Raw genomic sequence first — 14,271 nt, forward strand, 5'->3', positions numbered from 1 at the left:
TGTGGAGCCGGTTTTGAAACATACGGACCTAGAGCAGCCATTTATAATCCAAGCTGATGCCAGCAATGTGGCTGTAGGAGCAGTTTTATTACAAAGAAATAAAGAAGGACAGTTGCAACCTTGCACTTAAACCTCTAGGAAATTATCAGAGACTGAGCAGAGGTGGGCAGCATGGGAAAAGGAGGCCTATGCTGTACGATGGGCTCTCCTCACTTGAAGGCATTTCCTGGAAGGGAATAAAATACCATTTCAAGTATGGACTGATCATAAGAATCTTGAAGTGATGAAAACTCCCAGGAAACTCTCTTTCAAACAGGCAACGTGGTTCCAACATTTTCATTGTTTTAATTTCACTATCCATTACCTCCCTGGGGGAAAGAATTTTCTGGCTGATGCATTGTCCAGACTACAACAATATAACAGCAAGAAAACAGAAGTGACTAAACCATTTTTATATCCTCATCAGTTAGCAGCCCCTGTAACCACCAGGGCCCAGTCAAAACCTGTGGCCCCTGTGGAAAAAAGTTTGTGGCAGGATTTTAAGACTGTGTTAGAAACCGATGAGTGGTTTTGAAATCTTAATAACCGGTGTGTGTTAAAAGATGGATTAGCCTGGATTGGAGAAAAACTTTATGTCCCAGCAGCCTTAAGACTTAAAGTAATGCAAGCTGGGCATGAATCTAAAACTGCTGGACATTTTGGATTTGTAAAAACCTTACAATTTTTGTGGCCTGTATTGAAAAAAGACATAGAAAGCTATGTAGCCAGCTGCCCCACATGTGCAGCAGCTAAACAGTGGCAAGGGAAATCTCCAGGACTGCTTCAACCGGTGGCGAGTCTGTCCACACCCTGGAGAGCGATCTCTATGGATTTCATTGTGGAACTGCCTGGAAGTGATGGAAACACTGTAATTTGGGTCATAACAAATTTGTTCTCTAGACAAGTTTATTTCATTCCATGCCCTAAGATCCCAACTTCAAAGACCTTAGCTAAACTCTTTGTGCAAAACGCATATCTATTTCATGGAGCCCCACAATGCATAATCTCAGACAGAGAGTTTCAATTCACCTCTAAATTCTGGAAAGCCTTTCTGGACTTAAAGGGGTTCTAGTCAAGGGTTGTCATCTTCCCTTCATCCTCAAACAAATGGGGGGACAGAGAGACTGAACTCAGTTCTAGAACAATACCTGAGATGTTTTATTAATTATCAGCAGGACAATTGGTCCAACTTGTTACCATTTGCTGAAGTTGCTTATAATAATGCTGTACACTGTACAGGTTTCACTTCATTTCAAGTAGCTAATGGTCAAACATTCGTGACCATGCCTGAACTCCCTACCAAAGAACCTGAAATCCCCTCTTTCAAGGATTGGATTAAACAGTTACAGAATACCTGGCCAGTAGTTAGGAAAGCTCTGGAGGGAGCTCCAGGGAGGCATACAAGACTCAAGCCGATAAACGGAGGGTGGAACAAAAACCATATAAAGTTGGAGACAGGGTATATGTCTCTACTAAGTATTTCTAATCTTTACAACCTTCAAAGAAATTAGAACCTAAATTTGTAGGACCTTTTCCTGTCAAATGCATCATCAATCCTGTTGAATTGGACTTGCCAAAGAACCTACGGAAAATCCACCCTGTTTTCCACTGCATCGTACTCAAATTGGAGGTTACTTCTAACCTTGGGCCTCGTGCACCTCAGGTGCCCACACCTATCATGGTTGAGGGTGAACAACACTCAAAGAAATTTTAGACTTTCGAACACATCATGGGGTTACACAGTACCTAGTAGCTTGGAAGAATCTCCCTTCTGCCCAGAATGAGTGGGTGTACAAGAAACATGTTAGGGCCCCTAGACTTCTCAAACGATTCCATGCTAAATACCCTGATGAAGCTGATTGATATATCTGTATTGTTTTTTTCCTTTCCCCCCTCCTCCTTTCTGTTTTCTAGGTGGATTTCCCATTCTTCTAGGGGGGCCGTATGTCAGATCCCCAAACCCTTATTGTTTTCCCTCTTGCATATATGCTATTGTTTGGGGCCTGCCATTCTGCTGGGAGGAGGGAGGATTTCCTTCCGCTTGGGATAACTTTTGCTTTCTACCTTTCCTCTCCCGCCTCTATCCATTTGAGAGAAGAAGGTGCCTCCCTTATCAGGAGAGAGTTACGCAGAAATGAAACTGGAGAAGACCTTGAGATGCGCACCAACTGTGCCACCTGTGGATTGGCTGGATTTCAAATGGACATTATGACTTGGTGGAAGGAGGAAGCTTAATGGTTTAACTATACCGTTTGAGTGGGATTTTCCCCAGATCTCGCCTTCCCTTCCCTACTGTCAGTAGCCCCTAATAAAAGTTTCCTTTTGAGACAATGCCTGTTTCAAGAGTTCTGCTTTCTTGGGTGGTTAGCTGACACAAGCTGTTCTGTCTGGGAGAATGATGCAGCCGTAGATAGAAGGGAAGTATGTCCAGAACTGACAGGTGCCAATCAAACCTCTGAGGGGAGAACTTGCTGCTTGACCCAACTGCAAACCATTTCAGGGGTCCTTGGAGCACAAATTGGGTAGAGGAGAACTTTCATCTTGGAATGATCCTTTGGACTGGCGAATTTCCTACCTGGGAAATAGAGGATATCCATGCAAGGATGCATAAGGGTGCAGGTTTTAAAAATTAAACAGGAAGGAAGGACTCCCCATTCGGCATAATCTTCCTTTGCAAATGGAAGTGCCAGAAGAAAGCAAAGATTTATGTTTCTATTAGCTTTATATTCTGCCTATCCTTTAGCAGCACAAGGCAGAAAATGGGTCCCCATCTACATCTCTCCTCCCCCCCCCCACCGCCCCCCGGCAACAGTCCTGCAGAGTAGATTGGTCTAAAATCATACAATGAGCTTCCATAGTGGAGGCTCAATTGGACCAATACCCTACCCATTACACCACATTACCTTAAGAGAACAGCAAACATCTCACATATGAAAGTTTCTAGGGCTGATCATTTTTAAAAACCCCAGCTTATAAGGACATAGATGGAATTGTAATTACTAGAAGTCAGCGTGGAGTCGTCAAGAACGAATGGAAAAAGAAGCTTTGTGGGCTTCTGCATCAGCCTGGAGGTCAGGCCAGGGAAGTGGGAGCTGGGGGGCAGCGTCTCTGTCTCTGAAGTGGCAGCTGTGAACGCTTCCGTTGGATCACAGGACAAGTTAGAGGTCTCATTACCCTTCAGGATGGCTCTTCTTCTCTGGGGGCTTGCTCTGGTGGAGCCCCCTTGCCAGCTGTGTTGAGGGAGGTCTAGGGAGAGTCTCTGGGAGGGGAAGCAGCAGAAGCTGTGCCTAGCATGGTGGAGGGAGGAGAAAAGTAAATCCACCCAGGCTTAGCTGTGTGCTCCCATCCGGCTTAGTTTTATTTTAATTAAATTTTAAACTTATAATCTTTATTTGTTGTTGCAATATTTTATAGTGCATTTTAACTGAATGTCTGTAAGCCACCGTGAGGTGCCTCTGGCAAGGCAGGCAGCATCCAAGTTTAGTGAATAAACAAACAAGAGATTCCCACAGCTGGAAAGGAGGAGGATGGCAAGAAGCAACCTTCCCTCTGCCGAGCTCTGCCTCGGATTCCTGACTTCACGGAGCTTTAAGAGATGAAGAAACAGTCCAAGTGAGGAAATGGCCTTGAAGGTGCAAAAACCTTCAGGGAAACCCAAGGCTGACCACTCCTCTTCACACAAGCCACTGATGGACTTCCTTGGAGGAGCCCAATTCACCCTTAGGCTGGCTGCTCTAATGAGGCGATTGTAAACCAAACCGTGTTGCCACCAGAAATCAGGCAAGGGAAGCTGGCTGTCTCCATTGGCTGCAAATTTGGATACTGGTCTTGGGATGACTCCATTCACATTCTTTGGATTTGATTACAGGATCCTTAAAAGTTGACTTTTCAGTTCTGCTGAACAAACAGTAGATGCCGTAGCCAATTCCTGTTTATTTACAGCTCAGTCATAACAGTCTTATAGAGATTAATGGCAATTTCTGAAGAACAGACAAATATTGTTACAGGATGTTAGCAAGAGAAATCAGAGAAAGGAGAAAGATTGGGGTAGCTCTTCCAACTCTGCTCCGACACAGGCGACCAGGCAGAGCAGAGAACCAGCTGCCCAGATGGTCTCAGGATGCCTCCTCCCACACAGCATTGGGCAACATCTCGACCAAAAATGCTTTGCCACCGAAGCCAATTTGGCCAACAGGCCACATGGTGGTGGTGAGGTGGCACTGGAGAAACAACCCCTCCCTCTCTCAGGTTTTGTGTTGTCCTCTGCAGAATATCAATTTCTTTCATTATGAAGCTCTTCCCAGCAGATCACCCACCAAAAGACTTTGGATTAAGGCCGTGCTGGCGAACCTATGGCACACGTGCCACAGGTGGCATGCAGTGCCCTCTCTGTGGGCACGCGTGCCGCCGTCCCAATCCTAGGCCTTTAGCTGGGTTTTATAAAACCTTTTTGCTTTAGGCCTTTAGGTTCAATCAAACAATCAATCAATTTCAACTTGCAGGGAAAAAAAGATCTTGCAAAGTTGGAATTGATTGATTGAACTTTTTAGTCCCACCCAGTCTGCCATTGCCACCACAGCTACGCCCACCCAGTGGGCCACACCCACCCAGTGGGCCACACCTACCTGGCACCCGACAATACATAAGTGGGTTTTGGGTTGCAGTTTGGGCACTCGGTCTCTAAAAGGTTTGCCATCACTGGATTAGGGGGCTGGAGGCTAAAACATATGAAGAACGGTTGCAGGAATTGGGTATGTCTAGTTTAATGAAAAGAAGGACTAGAGGGGACCTGATAGCAGTCTTCCAATACCTAAGGGGCTGCAGCAAAGAAGAGAAGGGTCAACCCATTCTCCAAAGCCCCTGAAGGGAGGACAAGAAGCAAAGGATGGAAACTAAAAAAGGAGAGAATCATCTTAGAATAAAGAGAAATTTCCTGACAGTGAGAACCAGTGGAACGGCTTGCCTCCGGAAGGTGTGGGTGCTCCATCACTGGAGGTTCTTAAGCAGAGATAGGACAGCCAATTGTCCAGAGTGAAATAGGGTCTCCTGCTTGTGCAGTGGGTTGGACTAGAGGATCTCCAAAGTCCCTTCCAAATCGGTTATTCTGTTATTCTGATTACCTTTCACCAATTTACCATCGCAATGCACCAATTATGAACATCACAAAGAGGCTTTCAGAATTTCCCTATTAAACCTTTCCCTCAGCAAGAGATACCGTTGCTTGCTAAGTCTGGCTCTGCTCCGAGAAGGCGGCAAATTCAGCGCTGAAAACAGTTTCTCAACCTGCAGTGGGAGATAAGAAGCCTGCTGGGAAAGATAAGCTGTTCGGCCTGGAGAATGCCATCTTTGCTGACTCATCTTGCTGTTTCATCAACTCACATAGAAAGGTTTCTTCCCATTGGCATGTGGGGCTGCAGAGATACAGCAACATGCTGCATCGGAAACCTTGTGAAATGTCCAGAAAATCTGATGACTTATAAAGACCAGACTAATCCAGGAGATGTCACCATAGCAAAGGTGATCTCTCTTTAACCTCAGATTTATCAAGCAAAGAAGATCCTTCTTTGTCTCATAGACGAGAGAAAATGACAACAGAACAAAGAGCTGGAAGAAATCTTGGAGGTCTTCTAGTCCAACCTTCTGCTCAAGCAGGAGACCCTGTACCACATTTTAATTATTCCAGGCAAGGCTATTCTTGCAGGCAGCAGCAGAAGGACTGATGGATCAGCAGATCCTTATGATCGCTTCTTCTGGATCACTGCTCCTTCCTCTCCTCCAGATTCCTGCAGGACCCATCAGTTTGAAAGACTGCCCCCTCGATTCAAGTTTGCCAGTGACCCCAGAGCGCCCTACTGAGGAAGGTTCTGTGGCTGCCAGTGACACAAGAGCCCTTATCAATGTCTCCCAAGCAGGAGGAGAAGATCCCTACTGCTCCCTTCTGCAGAGCTTCCTGCATCCAAACCTCCCAGTAGAAATACCAGTCCACAGTGGAGAGAGGGAGGCTAGGAGGACAGCATGCCAGCAACTGATCACTGCAGCCCAGTCCAAAAGTTCGGCACTTTTCTGGCACATGATTTCATCTCATTCATGGCAGAAGCCCCTCGGTTCAATTCCTGCAGCAGTTTAGGAGGAACACAACCATTGTCCCATTCGATTTAGAAGTGGGCTCTCCCCCAGGGGACCCGGTACATAACATCAGCCAGGAGCAGCCTGGAAAGGCAGCCCGCCATTCTGGCGTGTGTTTTTACCTTTCATTGACTGTACCACACATGTTCCTAAAGTTGGGGGGAAGCGTAATAATATTTCAATGTATTTCTCACTTCAATTGTCTCACCTCAGGAAAGGTGAGAGAACGCTGGCTCCAAAATCCATACACTTATCAGTCTTAAGTATCAGCTGTAAGTCACATGCTGCACGTTGGTGTGAATGGTGACTCTGAAAATCTTCTGCCGGCAATTTGACTGTATTGCACCATCTGGCAGAAAAACCCACCTCCAACCTAATCTACCTTTATATGGCACAATTGTTGATTTTAGAACCACGTAAGAATGGCCTGTGATCAGTAGATACAAGGAGTTTTGTTAGTCTTTGGTCTCATCTGAATTTCAGACACCTGGGAGACAGGCATAGAGAGAGACCAAAGGTCTGGTAATCAAATTAAAGTTTTTATGCCTCTCAAGAATGAGTTGCCTACAATCTGCCTCTTTTTTCTTCTAAATAATCTTGGATGTTGTCTCCTATTATGCCTGTGATTAATTTAAGCCTTCTAGGCAAGAATGTTGTCAGCCTATTGTTTCCTGATATTGTCCCCTTTGTTGGGTCTTTTTGAATCAGATAAGATCTGCCAGCGATTAACCAGTTGCCGAAATCTCTTTTCTGAATACTTCATTAAACTTTTTAGCTATAACTGGATGTTTGATATTTGAGCCAAAAGCCATGCAGTTGATCATTTCCAGATGTCCAATTTTCCCCCCACTCAATTGTTAATCATTTCTGCTGTTATATTAATATTATTAAAATATTATTCTATTTGATTTTAGCAAATTCAAATTCTTTTATCCATCCAATTTCCCAAAGGAGGTTTTTCAAGAGGCAACTGGACTTTCTTGTTTTTCTTTGAAGACATTTTGCTTCTCATCCAAGAAGCTTCTTCAGCTCTGACTTCAACCCATATGCATTTCTCAGGTGACCCTGAGGACACAGACAAATCTCCAAGTGGCCTCAACGACTCTCTAAAAGAATGCAAATGATCAGCTGTCTGACCATCTAGTCAGAGCTGAAGAAGCTTCCTGGATGAGAAGTGAAATATCTTAAAAACAAAAAAAAAACCCCAAGAAAGTCCAGATGCCTATTTTAAAAAAAAGAAATGGGCTGGTTCTGGTTACTCGAGAGCAAGCTATTCAAACTAGTGCAATCAAGACCAGAACTGAAAAATCATCAAATGATTCAGAGTGCAGATTGTGCAAAGAGGTGGAAGAAACAGCAGATCAAATACTCAGCTTGTGCAAGAAAAAAACGGCTAGAGACAGAACTGAATGGTGCAAACGCCATCAAAGCCACCAAGACCTGGGCTGTGCCTGGAGTATGAATGATGTCAGGAGAACACGAAGGTTCAGCCTCTATTTTGACAGGCACAAGTGTGATGTGGAAGGCCCCCATCTCTCCACTGCAATAGTTCAAGGGGAGAGAATTGAGACATGATAGCATCTTCCAGTAGTTGAGGGGCTGCCACAAAGAGGGGTTCAACCTATTCTCCAAAGCCCCCGAGGGCAGGACAAGAAGTAATGGATGGGAATTTATCAAGGAGAAATCCAGCCTTGAACTAAGGAGAAATTTCTTGACAGTGAGAACAATTAATCAGTGGAACAGCTTGCCTTTGGAAGTTGTGGGTGCTCCATCACTGGAGGTTTTAAAGAAGAGGCTGCACAGCCATTTGTCCAGAATGGTTTACTAATGCTTTAGTATACCATTTAGTAAGCAGGGGGTTGGGCTAGAAGACTTCCAAGATACCTTCTAACTTTGTTATTCTGTATTCTAATTACAGGGAAGCAAATTTACTTGGGTTTTAATTTAAGACATGTGCAGATTGTGGTATCTCACTGATCATGCAGTTGGTAAGCTGTGTTGTAGTTGTAGCTTACTGATTTAAGCCCCATCATTTGCTCTTCTGGGCTCTTCTTCAAGGCCTAGTAAGTGAGCATTCCTCTGGTCCTTGAGGCAGCATAAAAACATGTTGGCATCAGTTTGGCTGTTGTCAGTCCTAAAAGGTAGACTTGAAGTCTACCTTTATTGGGAAAGGTTCTAGTAAGAAAATCTTGCAAGTAAGTCTGCCTGTGTTTTTCCTCCCTCTCTCTTATATGTCAGGGAGTCATGGAGGAGCCAGTTTCCTCCTTTTCCCAACACTCTCCTGCCCACCCCCCATCCCCGGCTTCTCAAGCTTCTTCTGCACCTACCTGTGGATGCTTTCTCCATGGCCACCTCCTTGCCTCTGGGGACCAGTGAGGGGCAGCTTTGATTCTCTTCCCACCCACACCAGCATCCAGTGGAAAAGCAGCACCAGTTGGTCACTTTAAGGTGTGGCAAAGAGGGTAGGGGTGTCTTGGAACTCACCAGGTGCTCTGGGAAAGTACCCTATGGCTTGGCTATTTCCCCCAATGCAGCTGGAGCTTCATACTGATGACCTGGCTAGAAGATAATGTGCTGATTGCACATAAAAACTTAGTTCCTCCCTCTCTCCCTCCCTTCCCAATTCAACTGCTTAGCAAATGAGGTCTCACACAGCCCAACCTCCCCCCCCCCAATTTCTTTGTTCTGGTGATAAACTTGTTATTGGGGAAAAACATTCTTGGTGTGTTGCTGTCTCAGGACAAAACTATTCTCTTATTCAGAAACATGCCCTTATTTGGCAGATCTGAGGACATTTTACCCAGAATGAGGCAAAATCCATAGCTAAAAGTCTATGGAGATTCTCAGTCATCCAGGTCATAGTTATCCCAAAGATGCTTTTTCACAAGGCACTTCATGAAAAAGCATCTTTGGCATAATCCACAGCTACCTTGACACCAAGCTGAAGAGACAGCTTCCTTCCAACCCCCTGCGGGACACAGCTTGACTGCCCTGAGGCCCTGAGAAGCTGCAACTTGCCCCATCAGCTCTCCCAATTTTTGCCCCCGCTGGCAGGGACTTGAGGCTGGTGAGCTCCTCCTGGCTTCTTTTGCCCAGCCTGGGCCTTGGCAGTGGTGGTGGCAGCTGCTTCACTGCCAGGAGGAGCTTCCAGGCTCTTTCCTCCTCCATGTCTCCTTGAAGGGCCGTTGCTGGAACTCGGCTGGATTCCTCCCTCTTCACACGGCTGCTTCTGGGGAGAGGCAAATCGTCTCCTTTTCCTGTCCTCCTTGTCCAGAAGGCATCTCCATCTCTTGCTTGCCTTGGGACTTTCTCTTCTGAAGTTGTTTTCGCACTGGACACACTGCTAGGACTGATGATCTGTGGATAAAAAGTGAGAGCCATGTAAGCTTTACGTTCCTGGAACACCACCCATCCCTGTCTTGTTGTCAGAGAGCAGTTGTGTAAGCCTCACAAATGCCTTCCTCCAGATGGTGTCAACAATCCTGAACTTTCTTTCTTGAAGGACAGAACGAGATGAAGTGAACAGTGATTCCAACACGGATAGAAATACAGACCCAAGCAGTTTAGCACATGCCTTCCGATATCTCCATCAAGTTAATCCCCCATCATTTGCTTCTTGCTGGTCTCTCAGCCACGAACAAAACAGTAAACAACAACAACAACAAAGAAGCAACAGTAAACACTTCAGTGCTGATCCAGGGGTGCGCCTGCTGTCAGGAAAGGGCCCCCACATGGGAGAGATAAGAAACAGGGCTGCAGGCAGACAGGCCAGTGTCACAATGCCCTTGCAGGAATCCCTGGTGCAGCGCGTCTGTGTGTGGTTGTGGTTGCCGCACCTCAGAAGGGGTTTGGTAGAGCGAGAGAAGGCCGAGAGGAGCAGAACTAAGGAGGAGAAGCCACGTTCCCTTCCAAGAGGTCATCCAATGACATGGAATCCTGGAAGAAGCAGGATAGACAAGAACATTTTTTACACAACATCATTCAATTTGGAATTCGTTACCATGAGATACATTTCCTGGTTACCAGCTTTGCTGGCTTCAAAGAAGGGTTGGGTCAATTCTTGGGAGTCCTGGGGGTTGAGGGCCCTTATCCTTGGCCTTATCCTTATCCTCTGAAGGCCAACTGCTGGGAAATAGGTGGGCTTCCTAGGGTGGGGGGTGGGCTGTAGAAGAACAGATGGCTGGACTGGGTGGACCAGGGGTCTGATCCAGCAGTGTACATATCAATATGTTCTTAGTTATAGCTGTGCTGGTGTGAAGTCTGACAATCAATCAGAAGTAAATTTAATTTTTAATTTAATTTATTAATATTTCTATACCGCCCTTCTCCCGGAGGACTCAGGGCGGTGTACAGGGCAAGAATAAAACACAGAAATTTACAAAAACTAAAAGATAATTAAATGCATGCCCGATTAAAATACAATTGATACATAGTAAAAAACCCCAATAAAAATAATAAAAAACCCCACCAATCCCCCTCAGACCAGGCCGGCTTGCTTGAACAAGTATGTTTTCAGATCGCGGCGAAAGGAGCGCAGATCGGGCGCCGTCCGGAGCTCAACCGGTAACTGGTTCCATAGCTCCGGGGCGCCCACAGAGAAGGATCTCCCCCTGGGGACCACCAGTCGGCATTCTCTGACCGTGTCCACACAACAGGCCTTTCCCTCTAAAACTGGAAGATGGATGATGGATCTTCCATTTGCCCCCCCTCAGAATGCTGAGAACAAGGAGCCGAGAGAGCTGCCAATGGAGGGGGGGGGGGTGCAGAAACATGTCTGTAACACCAAAAGTGATATAAAATGTTTCTTGCAAACTCCTCCCATCCATGTCTTTGTTTCATATAGTTCCACATTTGTTTGCTTATATACAAAACAAATCTTTATGAGGGAGAAGCTGAATATTACTTATTTATAGAAATTTACTTTAGACCTTCTCACAACCATTCATCTCTTGTCTGGACGACTGCAATGTGCTCTGCGTGGGTCTGCACTGGTACATTATACCAAGCTGTGGCTGGGTCAGGAGAAGGCAGTGGGGGCAGTTGGGTGCCAGCTGGCTTCTCGGTGTGATTGCAGGTGCTGGGTGTCCTTCAGAAACCCTTCATGGCTCAGGGCTGGCAACCACCTCTCTCAGCTGCTTCTGGCCCCCTGGCAGGGCCTGGCATGGTGCAGGTTCCGTCAGCAAACAGGTCATTGTGTGGGATTTGCCTCTCTCCAACCTTGGGGTGGCCCTGACTGGCTGCTGGTTTAGGAGAGCTTTAAACTTGGGCCACAGTGACGGGTGAACCTGCACAAGTGAGGTGATATTTCAGTGCTTTTTGCATTTCCCTGATCTGCATGTGAGAGAGGGAAGGAAATCAGAATCAGAACAGAGCTGGAAGGGACCTTGGAGGTCTTCTAGTCCAGCCTGGTCTAGTCCAGCTCAAGCAGGAGACCCTATACCATTTCAGACAAGTAACTGTCCAGGCTCTTTTTAAAAACCTCCAGTGATGAAGCACCCACAACTTCTTATGGCAAGCTGCTCCACTGGTGAATGGTCTTCCCTGTTAGGAACTTTTTCCTTAATTCCAGGCTGCTTCTGTCCTTGATTAGTTTCCATCCATTGTTTCTTGTCCTGCCTTCTGGTGCTTTGGAAAATAAGTTGAGCCCCTCTTCTTTCTGGCAGCCTCTCAAATGCTTGTAATTAGGTGGGTCTGGCAGGAAAGGGAGAGAAGTGGAGGGAGGTGGCTAACAGAGGTGGCCAGCTGGGTGTTTCGGATAGCCTCCATCCCCACAGGTGATCCACGAGGTGAGCAGGAGGAGGGTCTCTGGGCTGTCCTGGTAAGCCCCTACCTACCTCATGGACAGAGCCTCTGGGGGGGGGGGATAATGTTGAGGCTGCCTGCAGGTGATGCTCCTGTTTCACTGGGTAGCCCTTCCTGGCCTCTGCACCAGGATGCACTGGCAGCTCTAGTTATCTGCAACGTTTCCCTCCTCAACCCATATTAGGAAGAGGATGGGGGAGTCCTGACCCCAGTCTGCAAATCTTTGCAAAACCAGTCATTGCTGTTCTTAGCAAGACCCTTCACAAAGCTCTCAGTTTTGCTGGTCTTGTTACTGAGGTAGCAAGCTTTGCTGTTGGGGCCACGTGGCAGAATGCAGAAAGCATTTCTACAGCTGTCTAGATGGGTTTAGTGAAATCTATTGTAGTTCTTTGCAAACCCCCTTCACCTCTCCTCCCACCATGCTTGCAGACAGCAGCTGAAAGAGACCAGGCTGCATTTAGCTGGTTTTACAGAGTAAACAAATATTTCATTCTTCCTAGAATGAGGAAAGTAGGGAAAGAGATGATTTGTGGTTGGGGGGGGGGAATCACTAGTCAATTCCATCTCTTGGGTTTTTCCCCATTCCTGCCAGAATACAGAATAACAGAGTTAGAAGGGACCTCAGAGGTCTTCTAGTTCAACACCCTGCATAAACAGAAGACCCTATATTATTCTGGACAAATGGCCGTCCAGTCTTTTCTTAAAAGCCTCTAGTGTTGGAGAACCCACAGCTTCTGGAGGCAGGTTGTTCCGCTGGTTAATTGTTCTCACTGTCAGGAAATTTTTCCTTAGTTCTAGGTTGTATCTCTCCTCAATAAATTTCCATCCATTATTTTTTGTCCTGCCCTTACATGCTTTGGAGAATAGGTTAACCCCCTCTTCTTTCTGGCAGCCCCTCAAATATTGGAACACTACTATCACATCACCTCTAGTCCTTCTCTTATTTAGATTAGACACACCCAGTTCCTGCAACTGTTTGTCCTGTTTTAGCTTCCAGCCCCTTAATAACCTTTGTTGCTCTTCTCTTCTTTGTAGAGTTTCAATGTCTTTTTTGTATTGTGGTGACCAGAACTGGATGCAGTATTGCAAGTTTGGTCTACTGCATCGAGTTCAGCTCACCATGATAAAAAAAAGAGGTTGAGACTCTGGAAAGAGTTCAGAGAAGAGCAACAAAGATGATTAATAGATTGGAGGCTAAAACATATGAAGAACGGTTGAGGGAACTGGATATATCTAGTCTAATGAAAAGAAGGACTAGGGGTGACATGATAGCAGTCTTCTTGTGCAGCTACACCCTCGTATTGTGACCCCCCACACACACTGAAGAGAGATTTATGTTGAATCGAAAACAACCACTCAGGAAGCAAACTGATGTTTCTGCAGTTCTTCCCTGGCTTAACAATTACACGGTTACACCAACATTGTGCAACGAGGGAAAGCTGAGCTGTTGCTTGAGTTCGCCTTGGAGGAGAGTGTTCTTGATCATAGCCCGCTTTACCCCGAAGCCCTTTCTTAGTAGGGGACCAAAGACATCAGCACGATGAGCCAAAGTTTTATTCCCCCTCTGGCCCCTGATCCTATTCTCCAACTCTTGCTTAAAGAAAACAATAATGTCAAGCAGTCCAAGAATTTCCAGGATCTTTGCCAAGAAAAGCTGAAACATCATCGCCCTCCTGTTTCGACATCAATGCCAGAGAACCTGGCAGATGCGTTGCTCTGGCTCTAAAGACAGAGCGAGATGCGGTCCTTTAAAATAGTGCAAAGGGGAGAAACGGAGCCTTCCTCAGCAAGACAGCCAGCCCTCGCTCTGCCCCGAAAGAGCTGTTGCCATCACAGTTTGGGCAGAGTCTAGGATTGGGATCACCAGGCCCCTGCACTGATACTGGGAAGCCATTCAACAGCCAGAGGAGAAGCTCTGGCTGAAGTAGAGGGCAGAATCCAAAGAGATTGCTCCTTCTCACCTGGAAAGAAAGAGCAAAGCCAGCCGTGTTGGTCTCCACAGTGCGTCCCAGTCCTGGGCTGCAAAGGGGCCCAAGAGGCGATGCTGATGCTGGCCATCCATTCCACCCCATTGCTGGGATGCTCTTGACTGCCCCAGGACACACTTCTCTTCTCAGGCAGGCAGGCTCCTTCCTCAACAGATCTTTGGCCTGCAGCCATCTCCCATTTTTATTTTTAAGCAAAGGGTTTCTTGTTAAAAGGAAATGCTGGAGGCAGCCAATCCATGCATCTGATGACATGAGCTGCTGCTCACAAAAGCAGATGCCTTCTGAATGAAATGTTTTGGTCAGAAAAGATGGACCC

The sequence above is a fragment of the Vipera ursinii genome, assembly GCF_947247035.1.
Source record: "Vipera ursinii genome assembly, chromosome: 14".
NCBI lineage: Eukaryota > Metazoa > Chordata > Lepidosauria > Squamata > Viperidae > Vipera > Vipera ursinii.